The sequence below is a fragment of the Esox lucius genome, chromosome 13 (genome assembly GCF_011004845.1).
Source record: "Esox lucius isolate fEsoLuc1 chromosome 13, fEsoLuc1.pri, whole genome shotgun sequence".
Classification (NCBI taxonomy): Eukaryota; Metazoa; Chordata; class Actinopteri; order Esociformes; family Esocidae; genus Esox; species Esox lucius.
In genome coordinates this window covers 5,896,322-5,912,056 of record NC_047581.1, presented here as the reverse complement: position 1 = coordinate 5,912,056, position 15,735 = coordinate 5,896,322, and the positions used below count along the sequence as shown (strand labels likewise).

Sequence of the window (15,735 nt, the reverse complement as noted above, 5' to 3'; positions counted from 1 at the left end):
AACGCATGCTTCCAAAGTAGATCATTTAGGGGCTTCTCCATGCTTCATTTAAATATATAACTGTGTGTCATCAGCATAACAATGAAAGTTTACATTGTGATTTCAGATTACATCGCCCAGGGGGAGCATATATAATGGGAAACAAATAATGGGCCCAGAACCGAGCCTTGAGGAACACCAAAGCATACCTTTGACTTGTCAGAGGATATGCCATCCACACTAACAAACTGATATCTTTCAGATAAATAAGATTTAAACCAGGATAGAACATGTCCACGTAGCCCAATATGGGTTTCCAGTCTCTCTAAGAGAAGGGAGTGATCAATAGTGTCAAAAGCAGCACTAAGGTCAAGAAGCAACAGGACGGATGACTATGACTTTAGACGTCCATTAATCCCAAATGGAACATCAAACAGCTATGAAATGAAACATACTCGTAAATGTCTCTGCTAGGAATGGACAGGAAAACTCCCATACAGAAATACCGCTTGGGGGCGCTATAAACATCGCCAATGTTTCTCACGATTTTGCCATTGATAAAAACCCACATAAACGACATCTCCTCCGAAAGAGCTGAATGAATTTGGATGTCAATTGGTGTGAAGGACGACTCGACCATTGTCTTTAGATTTTTCTGGTGGATTTTCAAAATGTCCATGTGTGCTATTTAGATTATTATAGATCATAACCCGTTGAAACTATTAAACTGCCAGCAGGTCCTGTGGTGTAGTGGGAACATCTGGCCCTTCAATATTGTGACCCCAGTTCAATCCCCTTCTCAGACATTCCAAATTCTTTGTCTCATTAATGTTTATCCACTAGGTGCTTTTCAGCATACATATCTGAAATACCATGATTTTCATTTATTTGCGAGAATAATTGTATTACGTGACCCTTTTATACTGTTATTGTGTTCCAAAGAAAGGAACCAGCCATGGAGTTATTGGAGTAATTGATTTCGTTATAAGTAGGCTGTATAGCTATTAGCTAGCCATCTATAATAATATTTAACAAACGTTTTGTTGCCCACTTTATCTCAGCAGAATTGTAACGGCTGGGGTAAAATGAACATTTGGAGAGGATAGAGAGCTGTAGGGACAACCAACACCCCCTGTGGTGTGGTGTGGTGGGGCCATCCCTGTTCTTCAATCTTCTGACCATGGTTCGATTCCCCTCTGAGAAGTTCCAATTGTTGTATTTCTGAAATGTATATCCACTCGGTACATTTGAGCCTTCACACAACAATATATATCCCCTCTGTAATACCATGATTCTCACATATTTAGGAGAATAATTGTTTTACATGACCCTTATATACTGTTATTGTTTTCCAAAGAGACAAATCAGCCATGGAGTGATTGGAGTCATTGTTTTCGTTACAAGTAGGCTGTATAGCTATTATCTATACAGTCTTTGGGCAAGACTGCTCTTTAGTTCTGTTAATAAATGTTCTGTTGTCCACGTTATTTCAGCAAAAATGTAATAGCTGAGGTAAAAGCTGCATTCGGCTGTTTAAATAGCGTAATGATTAAAGACAGTCTGCCACATAGAAAACCAGGAATTGAAACCTGCCAGCGACAACAATCTTCATCCCTTCTAATCGGCGGAACTAGGATTGCCTGGTTCCTTTTCTGGTTTCAAGGTCTTTTTGTTTAGCTTTGATTTCCTCTTCTTCGAATGGACATCCTAACTACTAGTGTCATTGGGCATTTTTAAATAGCAAAAAAAAAAATCTTGAGTGAGAGAATGCAGTGAGATGCTTCCTGTGCCCCGCTTGGCCCCCTGAAACGCTGCTTGCAGCTTTAATACTATTTGTACTTAGACTGATCTATACCTGGTGAGGAGATACAGTTTATGGCTGCTTTCAGCTTGCTTTCAGGTCCATGTCAGCAACATGTTTCATAAAAGTTGGGACAGGGGCATGTTTACCACTGTGTTGTTTCACATCTTCTTTGAACAATACTATGCAAACGTTTGGGTACTGAGGAGACCAATTGCTGGAGTTTCGAAAGTGAAATGTATTCATATTCTTGCTTTATATAGGATTTCTGCTGCTGTTTTCAAAGCGTGACAAGTCAGGGTTAGGGTTAGAGCCATACAGTTGTAATACGTACAGAAAATGGTTTTGCGTTGTCTTGCTGAAATAAGCAAGGCCTTCCCTGAAGAATATGTTGTCTGGGTGGCAGTATATGTTGGTCCAAAACCTGTATATATTTTGCAGCATTAATGGTGCCTTACAGAGGTGCAAGTCACCCATGCCATGTACACTAATGCACCCTCATACATCAGGGATGTTGGCTTTTGAACTGTATGCTGATAAGAAGCCAGATGTTCCCTCTCTCCACTTTAGCCTGGAGGACACGTCATCCATGATTCCCAAAAACAATTTCAAGTTTTGATTGGTCAGACCACAGGACAGTTTTACACTTGACCTCAGTCAATGAGCTCTGTCCCAGAGAAGGTGACGGCAGTTCTGAGTCTTGTCTATGTATGGTTTATTCTTTGCAGAGTTTTATCTTGCATTTGTGGATGCAGCGACGTACTGTGTTTACAGACAATGGTTTGACCAGAAGTGTTCCTGAGCCCATTCAGTGATTTCCATTGTGTCTGTTTTTTATGCAGTTCCGCCAGATCATGACCATCCAATATTGGTATTCGGTCTTGTCCCTTGCATACAGAGATTTCTCTGAATTCTCTGAATTTTTTAAATGAAATTGTGTAGTGTAAATGATTTGATCCCCAAACTCTTTACGATTTTACATTGAGAAAGGTTATTCAAAAATTGTTGCACTATTTGCCTGCGCAGTCTTTCACAGAGTGGTTAACCCTCCCCATCCTCACTTCATCCATCCTCCCTGGAATGATCTTTTAATACCCAGTTATGTTACAGACCTGTTGCCAATTGGCCACACTACTAATTGCCAATTAGTAGTGTGATATTCAACCAGGTTTAGTTTTTTAGCATTACACAATTTTCCAATCTTTTGTAGCCTCTGTCCCAACTTTTTTTAAACGTGTTGCTGGCATCAAATTCAAATTGGGCATATATTGTTCAAGAAACTATCACATTTCTCAGTTTTCACATTTGATATGTTGTCTTTGTACTATTGTCCATTGAAAATAGGGTTAAAATGATTTGTACATAATTGCATTCTGTTTTTCCTTAACATATTCCACCGTCCCAACTATTTGGAAACAGGGTTTTACTATTTTCTATTGAATACAGGGTTTAAATGATTTGCGCATCATTGCATTCTGTTTTTATTTACTTTTCACAAACATCCCAAGTTTTTTGGAAATGGGGTTCTATTTGAGTTTTCTTTAGAATATTATCTGAATGTCTTTGAGGCTGGCAACAACACACCATCGCACTACGAGAAAAATCCCCAGAAAGATGACAAATCTAATGGGTGTGAATATGCTCACAATAAAACACTATTAGAGGAATACTCCATTTCAAATATCATCTTTCCCCAATATCATACTACATAATTTGATTGCAATTCTACAAACGACTCCTTTAAAGATTATGTAGTGCACTGGGAATTGAGTTGCCATTTAAGACTCATCTCTTTCTGTCCAATGGGTAATTAAAGAAAATTGTTCACTGACTTCATAAATTAATTAAACAATCAGGCTGGGTTTCAGTTGAATAATTGATAATAGGTTGTGTGTTTTGTGTTCCCCCACTCTGTCTCTCAAAAAATCCCCTCTCTCCGTCTGTCAACTATGTGTGTGGGGGTCCATTAGACGAAGCAGCCAATGGTAAAGAAGAGCGTGTTAGCATGGGCTAGCAATAGCAGAACTGGGAAATGCGCTATCTTCGTGGCGTGGGTGTCCTGAGGTAGTCAAAGCTCTAGTAGCCCGTGCAGTAATCGAGCTGAAGCCAAAAGCATCGCAGTCTGACAGGAAATTCAGCATTGATGACGTGACCAGCGATGACCCGTTTCCACTTCTGACAACAATAACCATCTGGTGGTATGGTTTTCATGACTTGGCACTTTGGCAGCCAATGTTACTCTCTACAGGTCTCCTTTATGCTATCCAAATTACAATAACGTATAGTGCTGGGTTGCCTAGTTGGTAGAGTATGGTGCTTGTAACACAACAGTGTTGGGTATGATCGGTAATGTATACATTCCGAGCAGCTAAATTGCTTAAATGTATGCCATTTCATTCAGAGATATTTACAGTCGTTATGCCATTATTTATTTTACATGTAGGTGGTACCAGAATTCAAACCAATTACTACAGAATTGCAAGAACCAAGTAAGTTAAAGTGATCTACTGTAATAACATGAACAGTATCAAAATGAAGTAATTTCTCTTTTAAAAATGTTATGGCCTTCCATACTCATCTCAGCTACCTACATCTGAGCTAATGTGGAATGAAAGTATTTGTCCAAAAAATGCATTTACAAAGAATTCAGGTAATTTCCTCTAGTGGTTCAGGTGGATCGGATTAAGAAAATGTCTTCAGAATTCCATTGAACGTCATGTTCTGTGTCCACACACTCACAACCCTAAAGTTATAAATAAATGGAAACGTCAAAGGTTAACCAATTAATTTACTTATGTTCTCTGTCCGTGGGCTGAAGGGAAGTGTAGCAAACGTCTGAAGACACAGTCATGCTGTTCTGTAAACGTTCAGTTTTTTGATAGACATTGCCACCTAGTGGCTAAGAAGCGGTAGCACTGTTGATGCTGTTCTTCACACATCATTGATATGGAAGCATATAGATAACTTCATTCAAATGTTCATGCAATCCCACATTGCATTTTCATTTTACACTTTTGCCTGCATTATTTCAGTCAATATGAAAATTAAAATGCAATCATGTGGTTTGCACTTGAAAAGTAATGTATTGGAATACAAATTTGCTGTCAATATTAAAATGTTAATAAAAAGCCATTTGGTATTTTCAAAGTCATGCACCGCTTTGTGGTTAACATAATTCAAATGTGAAAAGTGAGAAACAGTGACATTGTTTGCAATTGAATTTCCACGCGCTAACGCTGTTTACCAAACATACTGAAAATGCAATGCAATGGCATTTTCATGTTCTACCGCCCTGTCAGTCATTCTCTGAAAGCGGGACACTTACCAACCGGAAATATGTAGGCTAAGGTCATAGATGTATGGGTACAATGGCAACAGGGCTAGGACAAGTAATGTTGGATTTCGCAGATCGTATTGAAAGCAATTCGATTTTCTGATCAGATGCGCATGACAGAATATAAAAGCCAACTGAAAATGTAGCTGAATTCTCTGCGATCACTTGGCCTAATAATGATTTTGACCCTTTAGTGTTAGCACATTTTAGAGAATATGGCAAGCCATTTTAACATTTATTCGCTATACTTGACTATCCGGAATTAACATGACATATATCAACAACGTAATTTTGACTAGTCTTAATTGCATTGTGACTAGTCAGAATTTTTATTCAAGATATCTGTCACGTTCATACTATAGTCAAAACTACAGTTAATATCAGTAACGTCATTCTGACTAGTCAAAACTACAGTTAAAGATATCTGTTATTCAGTCTTGACAAATCAAAAGTGGTTCTGGGACAGTAACGTACCTGGCTAACCAGCTATTGAAGCTAGTTAACACTACTACGAGCCCCGTGTCATCATTTCTGGACAAGGAATCTCAGGTAAGCTTATTTAACTTCTTTACAAAGCAGACAGCTATCTTATCGATCTGACAAATTAGCTAAAATCACTTTGGTAGTTATCATCGACTAACATTAACTCTGTAGAGCAAGCCAACTAGTGTTAGCAAGCTACAGTACTGTAGGTCAACTGCTACTGCAGCTAGCTTGATTGATGGGTTGTTTTTTTCCCCCACCAGGCTGAGCTCAGTGAAAAAGTGTTCCACTCGCTGGGACAGAAATAAATACTCAAGTCGAGTTTGAGTATTCAAGGTGTGACTAAGCACGCGGAAATCATTAAGCAAAATGAGTTGTGCCCGTGTTGGAATTTAACTGACACTGGAATGAAATGGCTGCCATACATGCTGATTTAAGAAAAATTTGGAGTGGTTTCTTATCACCTCATTAGTACTCAAATGTAAAGATATTTACTGAGTTCACACAAAGCATGATTCAACAAGAAATTTGATAATGTGAAAATGATATTATAAAATTATTAGGAAATAACTTAATCAGATTGTGGACACTTATACTCTTTAAACCTGTTTTCATTGTCCATGATCAGGTGCAGTTCTGGGTCCCAACAACAAAGGAAGGTGAAGATAGAATTGATGACCACTCAGACTCATTTCTGACAACGAGGAAGAGTAAAGCTTCCATTTTTGCTTGTGTTATTGTATTTTGAGGGTTGGATAATATTTATTCTTGTTTTATCAGTTTATTTAAAAAAAAACATGATTTTTCACAATTTCTCACCATTAGAAGAACCCAATGAAGAGTAAGGCATTAATATTGGCTTATTTTCTTATATTAAATTTATTTTTGAAAAATGGCCAGTTTGATACCATTTCTTATGTGATCAATTGATAGTTGGATTTCAATTTCAGTGATTCGAGAAGGATATAACTATTAGTGGAAAAAGTAATTGTTTAGCCTGGTTATTGCCATTTAAGACCTGCAATTTAATTATAGTGAACTAGGTGGGATTTCCTATTTCATCCTTCCTGTTTGTTTTGTCCCACACAGTTCTGATTTTAATTTCTGTACCGTTGACCAACTTGGAAGAGTGTGAGGTGGGTGATCAATAAAATATTTTTTTAATTACATACATTTTCTTGATTGTTTGTAAATGTTATATTCTTTTTTACTACATTTCATATGGGGCTCTTCTATATTATGTCATGTTCTTTTTTAGAAAAAAATACCTGGACTGATGATCTAACAGCATTGATATAATTATATCTGGAAAGGGGTTCATTGAATTTTTTTTATAAATAATACCTCACAAGCTCACTGTAAAACAAAGTCTGTTTTATGAATATACAATTTTTTAAGTGCAAAGAATTATGACATACCTGGTACAAAATATTGTTTCACAAATTACAAATGGGTTACTTAAAATAAATTGCATTTGAGGTTGTAATTATCGAAGATCATTATCTAACTGGTTCAAAATTTAAGTAACCTTGTCAGTACGCCCTGACAATGCAATATTGTTTGCTGGGAAATGACTACATGTGCAAAATATCTAGTAGGGTTGACTATGTGGTTTGTGCTTTAAAATGTAGCAATATAAGTCAGAAAACAAACTGAGTTAACTCAGTCTTATTTTAAAAATAGAATCACCATGTTAATGGGATATGGTTGATGCTGCAGAGGACCAGGTGTAGAAGGTAACAGGTAGGCTAACTACAGTAGCTGTACCTAGACCAAATTGATTTTGCTAGTGCAAAAATAAGCATTGCATAACCAAATACTGCAAACCTGCCAGTGGTCAGCAAATGATGAATAGGCAACCTTAATTACATAACTTTGTCACGGCGTACTGGTGACGAAATGACAACTTAATTTAATTACGTTCTAGCAACCAAAATAGGAACTTCACTTTTCCGGTTGCTGCAACGTCAGATAGTTACGTAACCAGTACGAAAACGGACTGTCTCGCTACGTCGTGGCAACGTACCCAAATATTCTCCCCTGACTTGTTTGTTTAAAGACTCTGTTCATGGATCGAAAGTGGACAGAAGCTAACATCTAACATACAATGTAGGCCAAAAATATCCCACATTTTATTCTTTTTTTTTTAAACAGCTCTTACATTGTCACACTTTTCAGAATGTCTGTGTTCTTTCAACATCCTAGTGTAGTGATACTATTTAACTAGAAAATCTAGTTTTCAACTCACATGGGTCTATTAAATGTATTCATAGCTTATGGCAGTGTTTATTGATGAATTCCTGTTTATTGATCAAAAAGTATTGAATATTAACCAAATTTGAAACCCATAAACTTTTTCCTAAATAAATGAACAATAATTAAATATTGCTGTTTTGCTTTTTTTTCCTGACCAGAGGAAGAGCCTACAAATAGTTTCCCAGCAATACAGCTAGTTAGATCTCAGAGTCTGATGTTGTGTAAACTGCAATGTTTTTGTAAGCCTTGCTTGTGTCAGATGAGACTAAGGTGTTATCCCTTTTGCAAAATAAATAGACTGTTCCTGTTCTTCTGTCCCTGAGCAAGGCAGTTAACCCTAATTGCTCCTAATCTATTCTTGTAAAATCCAGTGTTCATAACCAACTACAGTGGGGAGAACAAGTATTTGATACACTGCCGATTTTGAGGGTTTCCCCACTTACAAAGCATGTAGAAGTCTGTAAAAATTTTTTTATCCTATGTACTCTTCAACTGTGAGTGATGGAATCTAAAAAAAAATCCAGAAAGTCACATTGTATGATTATTAAGTAATTAATTAGCATTTTATTGCATGACATAAGTATTTGATACATCAGAAAAGCAGAACTTAATATTTGGTACAGAAACCTTTGTTTGCAATTACAGAGATCATACGTTTCCTGTAGTTCTTAACCAGGTTTGCACACACTGCAGCAGGGATTTTGGCCCATTCCTCCATACAGACCTTCTCCAGATCCTTCAGGTTTCGGGGCTGTCGCTGGGCAATACAGACTTTCAGCTCCCTCCAAAGATTTTCTATTGGGTTCAGGTTTGGAGACTGGCTAGGCCACTCCAGGACCTTGAGGTGATTCTTATGGAGCCACTCCTTAGTTTCCCTGGCTGTGTGTTTCGGGTTGTTGTCATGCTAGAAGACCAAGCCACGACCCATCTTCAATGCTCTTACTGAGGAAAGGAGGTTGTTGGTCAAGATCTCGCGATACATGGCCCCATCCATCCTCCCCTCAATACGGTGCAGTAGTCCTGTCCCCTTTGCAGAAAAGCATCCCCGAAGAATAATGTTTCCATCTCCATGCTTCACGGTTGGGATAGTGTTCTTGGGGTTGTACTCATCCTTCTTCTTCCTCCAAAAACGGCGAATCAATCAAATTTCTTTACAATTCACATCAGCAGTTGTCACAAAGTGCCAACTAGCCTGAAACCCCAAGGAGCAAGCAACAACAATCTTAAAGCACAGTGGCTAGGAAGGGTTAATGATTTCAAACTTCTTCGATTAAGAACGGATGGAGTTCATTGTGTTCTTGGGGTGCTTCAACATAACCAACAGAAATTCACGTGTGACAATTTGGCTAAACAATCAGAGGTTACATGTTAACATCCTTAACTGGTAGGCTTATAGCTGGCCTGTTTTGATGACCAATTTCAAAGTAAAGAACCATAAAAACAAGGGAACAGTAAAAATGTCCATCATAGCTGATGCAGGGCCTCCCTTTGGCAAACTGAAATATTGTGTGTGATGAACAAATTATTGCACCAGTGTAAATATTGAAATGCCAGATCTCTGATAAAATGCAAATGCTAGATGTTTGGTAAGACTTTTCATTCATCCCCTTTTAGTCGTTATCTTTCCACTGGGGTCTGAGATATTGCCTGGGTTAACTATACTTGTGTGGGTACTAAATAACAAACAGATTGTTTGTGAAACCAAATGAAGACATATGAACCTTTGAACATACAACCATTGTGTGGTCAATATTCATGTTCTTGCATATGTTGAGTGTTTAAAGTGTTTGCAAATTGTACCAAATGTGCTTATAATATGAATCTCCCTCAGTGGTCTGAGTCACAGCCTCACTCTGCGTCATTGTGGCTAGGAGTTCAAATCTTGGTCCCAACATACCCAGAGTGGTTATGTCCAGACTCTTTATACCAAAGAGATACTACCTCCTCGAGACAGATGACTGAGAATGAGATTCAACTTTCTCTGTGCGTGGATACATTTCCAACAACTGACTCTTAAGTGATGTATACAAATATAACGTCTTATTCATAGTGAGAAAAAGAATAGAATACAAAAAATTTGATATCTATAATACTTACCTATTGACCCATAAAGAATGACTTCTAGATTCCCATGTGTTTTAGAATGACACCTTGTTTCCAAAAATGTTTTGCTTCACTCCAATATGTATGAAAATATTCACACTATATTTTCTTGCTGGCTTGAGTGGTTGCATGTTTTTATCTGGTTAGACCTCGATCATGAGGTAATGTTAGCTAGTAAACCCACCTGTTTTATTCATTCTACTATGTTATTTCTGTCAATGGAAAAGGAAATCTGAACAACATATAGAAGACAAATACATTACCGAAACAGGTGTGTGAGTGCTTGGGCAAAAACAAAAACGTGCACCCCTTTGGGTCCCGAGGACTAGGATTTGGAAACACTGCCATAGATGACCACACAGAAGACCCCATACACAGCACACCAGACGTGCAGTGGCACAGTCCAGATGTAGAGGGAAGTGGTGTGCCCTGATCAACGATCACACCATCTGCCCAGAGATCTTCCAAAAGTTGAATAAGACCCAGTGCCAGATGAAATGTACGCATTGAGTCGGGGGAAAGCGCTTTTCCTGGCCTGTTGACGGACGATCTCCTTTGGTATCCCTTTAAGGATGTGCTGACCCTCATTCCTCCCCGGAGAGCGTTACCTCACGCCACACGGCCATCACAAGTGAGATATGGGATGTGCTTTTGATATGCTCATTAATTTTAATGCCAGGTTGTTGGTATACTGTAACATGACTCTTTGTCCATTGAATGTTTGATCAGATCCAGTTTATGACATGTTTATTTTTTATCATGCATTCTCATTCTTCAAAAAGATATATAAAATAATATTAATCAACATTCCTGTAGTCCTGGATATTTATTTGTCACATTTCTGTCAAATGTAATCCATTCAACCCTGTTACTTTGTGCAACACTGTTACTCCAATTTCAACCCATTTACCATATCATTTTTATTGAAATATTTTACAATTATTTTCTCAGCTCACAAGGGTTTAACCTATTGTCCTTTTAATAGTAATGCATATACCCATTCAAACTGTTACGTTTACGGAGAGGCGGAGGAAAATGCAGGGTCGAAGAAGGAGCTTTTTTAAGGACAGAAGGCAAAGTAAACCGATTGCCGTGCACAACAGATAGAAAAGGACAACACATCGAACCACAGGACAGGAGAACACAACAATGATCGACAAGGACGAAGAAAATGCCTGAACTAAATACACAGACTAACAAGGAGAACAGAAACAGGTGAGGGCTAAACACAGGTGAAATCAGACTACAAAAAACCAAGAACACACAGAAAATACAAAGGGGGTGTATATAAAAAGGGGTGTATATAAAAAGTTTACACACCCCTGTTAAAATGCCAGGTTCATGTGATGTACAGTGGGTATAGAAAATAATCACCTCCCTTTAAAATCACATTTTGTTGCTTTGCAGCCTGAAATGAAGACAGACACAATTTTTGTTTCATTCAGCTGTATTTACTCAGTGCAACTTATAACATCCAAGTTAAAGATATAACTTTTTTTTTTAAACATAATCACTGAATTGGAAAAAGGATCACCCCCTTGTGTCAGTATTTAGTTCAACCACCTTTTGCTTTAATTACAGTCTTTAGTCTGTTGGGATATGTCTCTACTAACTTTGCACTTCTAGACGTTGCAATATTTGACCACTTTTCTTTGGAGAACTGCTCAAGTTCAGTTAAATTTGATGGTGACCGTTTGTGGACTGCTGTCTTCAAGTAATTCCACAGATTTTCAATGGGGTTTAAGTCCGGGCTCTGACTAGGAGATGCAAGGACATTCAACTTTTTCTCATTCAACCACTGTGTGGTCAGTTTTGCTGTGTGCTTTGGGTCATTGTCATGTTGGAAGGTAAATCTTCCCATTGACAACTTTCTGGCAGAGAACAGCAGATTTTCCCCATGAATATGACAGTATTTTGCCCCATCCATTTTTCCTTCTATCCTGACAAGTGCTCCAGTCCCTGCTGCAGAGAAACAACCCCATAACATGATATTACCACCTCCATGCTTTACTGTAGGAATGGTGTTATTTGGATGGTGAGCTGTATTGGATTTTCGCCAGACATACAGTGGAGAGAACAAGTATTTGATACACTGCCAATTTTGCAGGTTTTCCTAATTACAAAGCATGTAGAGGTCTGTAATTTGTATCATAGGTACACTTCAACTGTGAGTGATGGAATCTAAAACAAAAATCCTAGAAAATCACATTGTATGATTTTTAAGGAATTAATTTGCATTTTATTGCATGACATAAGTATTTGATACATCAGAAAAGCAGAACTTAATATTTGGTACAGAAAACTTTGTTTGCAATTATAGAGATCATACGTTTCCTGTAGTTCTTGACCACACTTGTTCTCCCCACTGTATCGTTTGGCGTTGAGGCCAAATAATTACATTTTAGTCTCATCTGACCATAACATCTTTTTCACCTTAGACTCTTCAAGGTGCGTTTTGGCAAAGCTCAGTTGTGACTGAATGTGGCCCTTCTTGAGGAGTGGATTTTCTTGCAACCCTCCCATACAAGCCACATTTGTGGAGAATTTGTGATATTGTCACATGCACACAATGACCACTCTTTTGTCATGAGTTGCTGTAGGCCTCTTGGTAGCCTCTCTGACCAGTTTCCTCCTGGCTCTTTCATCCAGTTTGGAGCAACGTCCTGACCCAGGGAGGGTCTGTGTTGTACCAAATACCTTCCACTTCTTAATAATAGACTTCACTGTGCTTCTAGGCACTAATAAACCTTTAACATTTTTTTGTATCCATCTCCTGACTTGTGCCTGTCCACAGCTTCATCTCGGAGAACTTTTGACAATGCCTTGCCACCCATAGTTGATTGTTTTCTTCAGTTGCACTACCCCAAGGACTGAAATGATTCAGGAAAAGCTTGTTTCATGCTGAGCTAATCAAAATGACCACAGCTGATCACAGTTGAAAGTCAATTGGCTTTGTGTGCTATTGAGAAAGTGATTAACTACACCTGGTTGGGTTTACAAGTCATTTTTAGGAGGGGGATGATTCTTTTCCAACCCAGTGATTCTGTTTTTTTATTTATTTATTTATTCTGAGAATTTGGTATTATATCTTTCATTTGGATGTTATACGTTGTAAATACAGCTGAATAAAACCAAAATAGTTTTTGTCCGTTTTCATTTCAGGCTGCAAAGCAACAAAAAGTGATTTTTTTCTTTACCCACTGTAAAAGAATGAGACAAAGATAAATCATGTCAGAACTTTTTTCACCTTTAATGTGACCTATAATGTGAACAATTCGATTGAAAAACAATCTGAAATCTTTGAGAGGGAAAATTAAAAACTCACGATAACCTGGTTGCATAAATTTATACTTTGTTGAAGCACCTTTTGATTTTATTACAGCACTTTTTGGGTAGGAGTCTATTAGCATGGCACATTTTGACGTGGCAATATTTGCACACTCTTCTTTGCAAAAGCACTCCAAATCTGTCAGATTGCGAGGATATCTCCTGGGCACAGCCCTCTTCAGATCACCCCATAGATATTCAATTCGATTCAGGTCTTGGCTCTGGCTGGATTCAGGTCTTGGCCTTTGTGGATTTGGATGTGTGCTTTGAGTCGTTGTCGTGCTGAAAGTTGAACTTCATCTTCAGCTTTCTAACGTTGAACTAAAATTCATAATTCCCTCCACCCTGACTACGGCCCCGGTTCCAGCTGAAGAAAAACAGACCCAAATCATGATTTTGCCACCACCATGCTTCACTGTGGGTTTGGTGTTCTTTGGGTGATGTGCAGTGTTGTTTTGCACCAAACATACCTTTTGGAATTATGGCCAAAAAGTTCAACCTTGGTTTCATCAGACCAATACACATTTTCCCACGTGCTTTTGGGGGACTATGGCCAAAATGTTCAACCTTGGTTTCATCAGACCATAATATATTTTCCCACGTGCTTTTGGTGGACTATGGCCAAAAGATTCAACCTTGGTTTCATCAGACCATAACACATTTTCCCACATGTTTTTGGGGACCTGATGTTTGTTTTGGGAAACTTCAGTCGGGCTTGGTTGTTTTTCTTTGTAAGAAACAGGGTCCGTCTTGCCACCCTACCCCATAGCCCATCTCATCTTCATCCGCTTATCTGTATCGGGTTGCGGGGGCAGCAGCTCCAGCAGGGGACCCCAAACTTCCCTTTCCCTAGCCACATTTGCGTTCCCAGGCCAGTGTCGAAATATAATCTCTCCACCTAGTCCTGGGCCTACCACGAAGTCTCCTCCCAGCTGGACATGCCTGGAACACCTCCCTAGGGAGACGTCCTGGGGGCATCCTTACCAGATGCCCGAACCACCTCAACTGGCTCCTTTCGACGCAAAGGAGCAGCGGATCTACTCTGAGTTCCTCACGGATGGCTGAGCTTCTCACCCTATCCCTAAGGGATAAGCCAGCCACCCTTCTGAGAAAACCCATTTCAGCCGCTTGTACTCGCAATCTTGTTCTTTCGGTCGTGACCCAGCCTTCATGACCATAGGTGAGGGTAGGACAGAAAATTGACAGGTATATCGAGAGCTTTGCCTTCCGGCTCAGCTCTCTTTTCGTCACAACGGTGCGGTAAAGCAAATGCAATACCACCCCTGCTGCGCCGATTATCCAGCCAATCTCCCGCTTCATTGTCCCCTCACTCGCGAACAAGACCCAGAGATACTTGAACTCCTTTACTTGGGGTAACGCCTCATTCCCTACCCAGAGAAGGCACTCCATCAGTTTCCTGCTGAGAACCATGGCCTCAGATTTAGAGGTGCTAATCCTCATCCCAACCGCTTCGCACTCTGCTGCGAACCGGTCCAGTGAGTGCTGAAGGTCACAGACCGTTGCCAGGGAGGCTGAGAAGTGTGATACCCCTGTAATTGGCACACACCCTCTGGTCCCCCTTTTTGAACAGGGGAACCACCACCCCGGTCCGCCACTCCTTAGGCACTTTCCCCGACTTGAAGAGGCGTGTAATCCAAGACATCCCCTCCACACCAAAAACTTTCAACATTTCCGGATGGATCTCGTCAATCCCCGGAGCTTGGCCACTGTGGAGTTGTTTGACTACCTCAGTGACTTCTGCCATGGAGATTGACGATGCTTCCCCATCAGCCTCCAACTCTGCCTCCACTATAGAGGGCGTGTTAGTGGGATTTAGGAGTTCCTCAAAGTGTTCCTTCCATCGCCTAATTACCTCCTCAGTTGAGGTCAACAGTGTCCCATCCTTACTTTACACAGCTTGGATAGTTCCCCGTTTTCCCCTCCTGAGGTGGCAGGCGGTTTTCCAGAAACACCTTGGTGCGGACCGAAAGTCCTTCTCCATGGCTTCCCCAAACTCCTCCTACACCCGCTGTTTTGCCTCTTTCACAGCAGAGGTCGCTGCCCTTCAGGTCTGTCGGTACACTGCAACCATCTATGGAGTCCTCCGGGATAACATATCCCGGAAGGCCTCCTTCTTCAGTCGGACGGCTTCCCTGACCACCGGTGTCCACCGGTGTTACCGCCCCTTGATGCACCTAAGACCTTTAGACCACAGCTCCCCGCCACAGCTTCGGCAATGGAGGTTTTGAACATCGACCACTCAGGTTCAATGCCCCCAACCTCCACAGGGATGCCAGAAAAGCTCCGCCGGAGGTGTGAGTTTAAGATCTTTCAGACAGGGGCCTCCTCCAGACGTTCCCTGTTCACCCGCACTACCCATTTGGGTTTTCCCTGTCTGTCCAGAGTCTTCCCCCAGCCGAGTGCGAAGTGGTTGGGATGAGGATTAGCACCT

At 39.9% G+C, this 15,735-nt stretch overlaps 1 long non-coding RNA gene across 1 annotated transcript; it reads left to right on the top strand.

Annotated features, from left to right (window-relative positions):
- The first annotated feature begins 5,231 nt into the window (after positions 1 to 5,231).
- Positions 5,232 to 6,732, top strand: LOC109616502. Its single transcript, XR_002197638.2, has 3 exons — positions 5,232 to 5,663; positions 5,861 to 5,933; positions 6,226 to 6,732. It is a non-coding gene; the product is annotated as an uncharacterized LOC109616502 (long non-coding RNA).
- Positions 6,733 to 15,735: the final 9,003 nt, after the last annotated feature.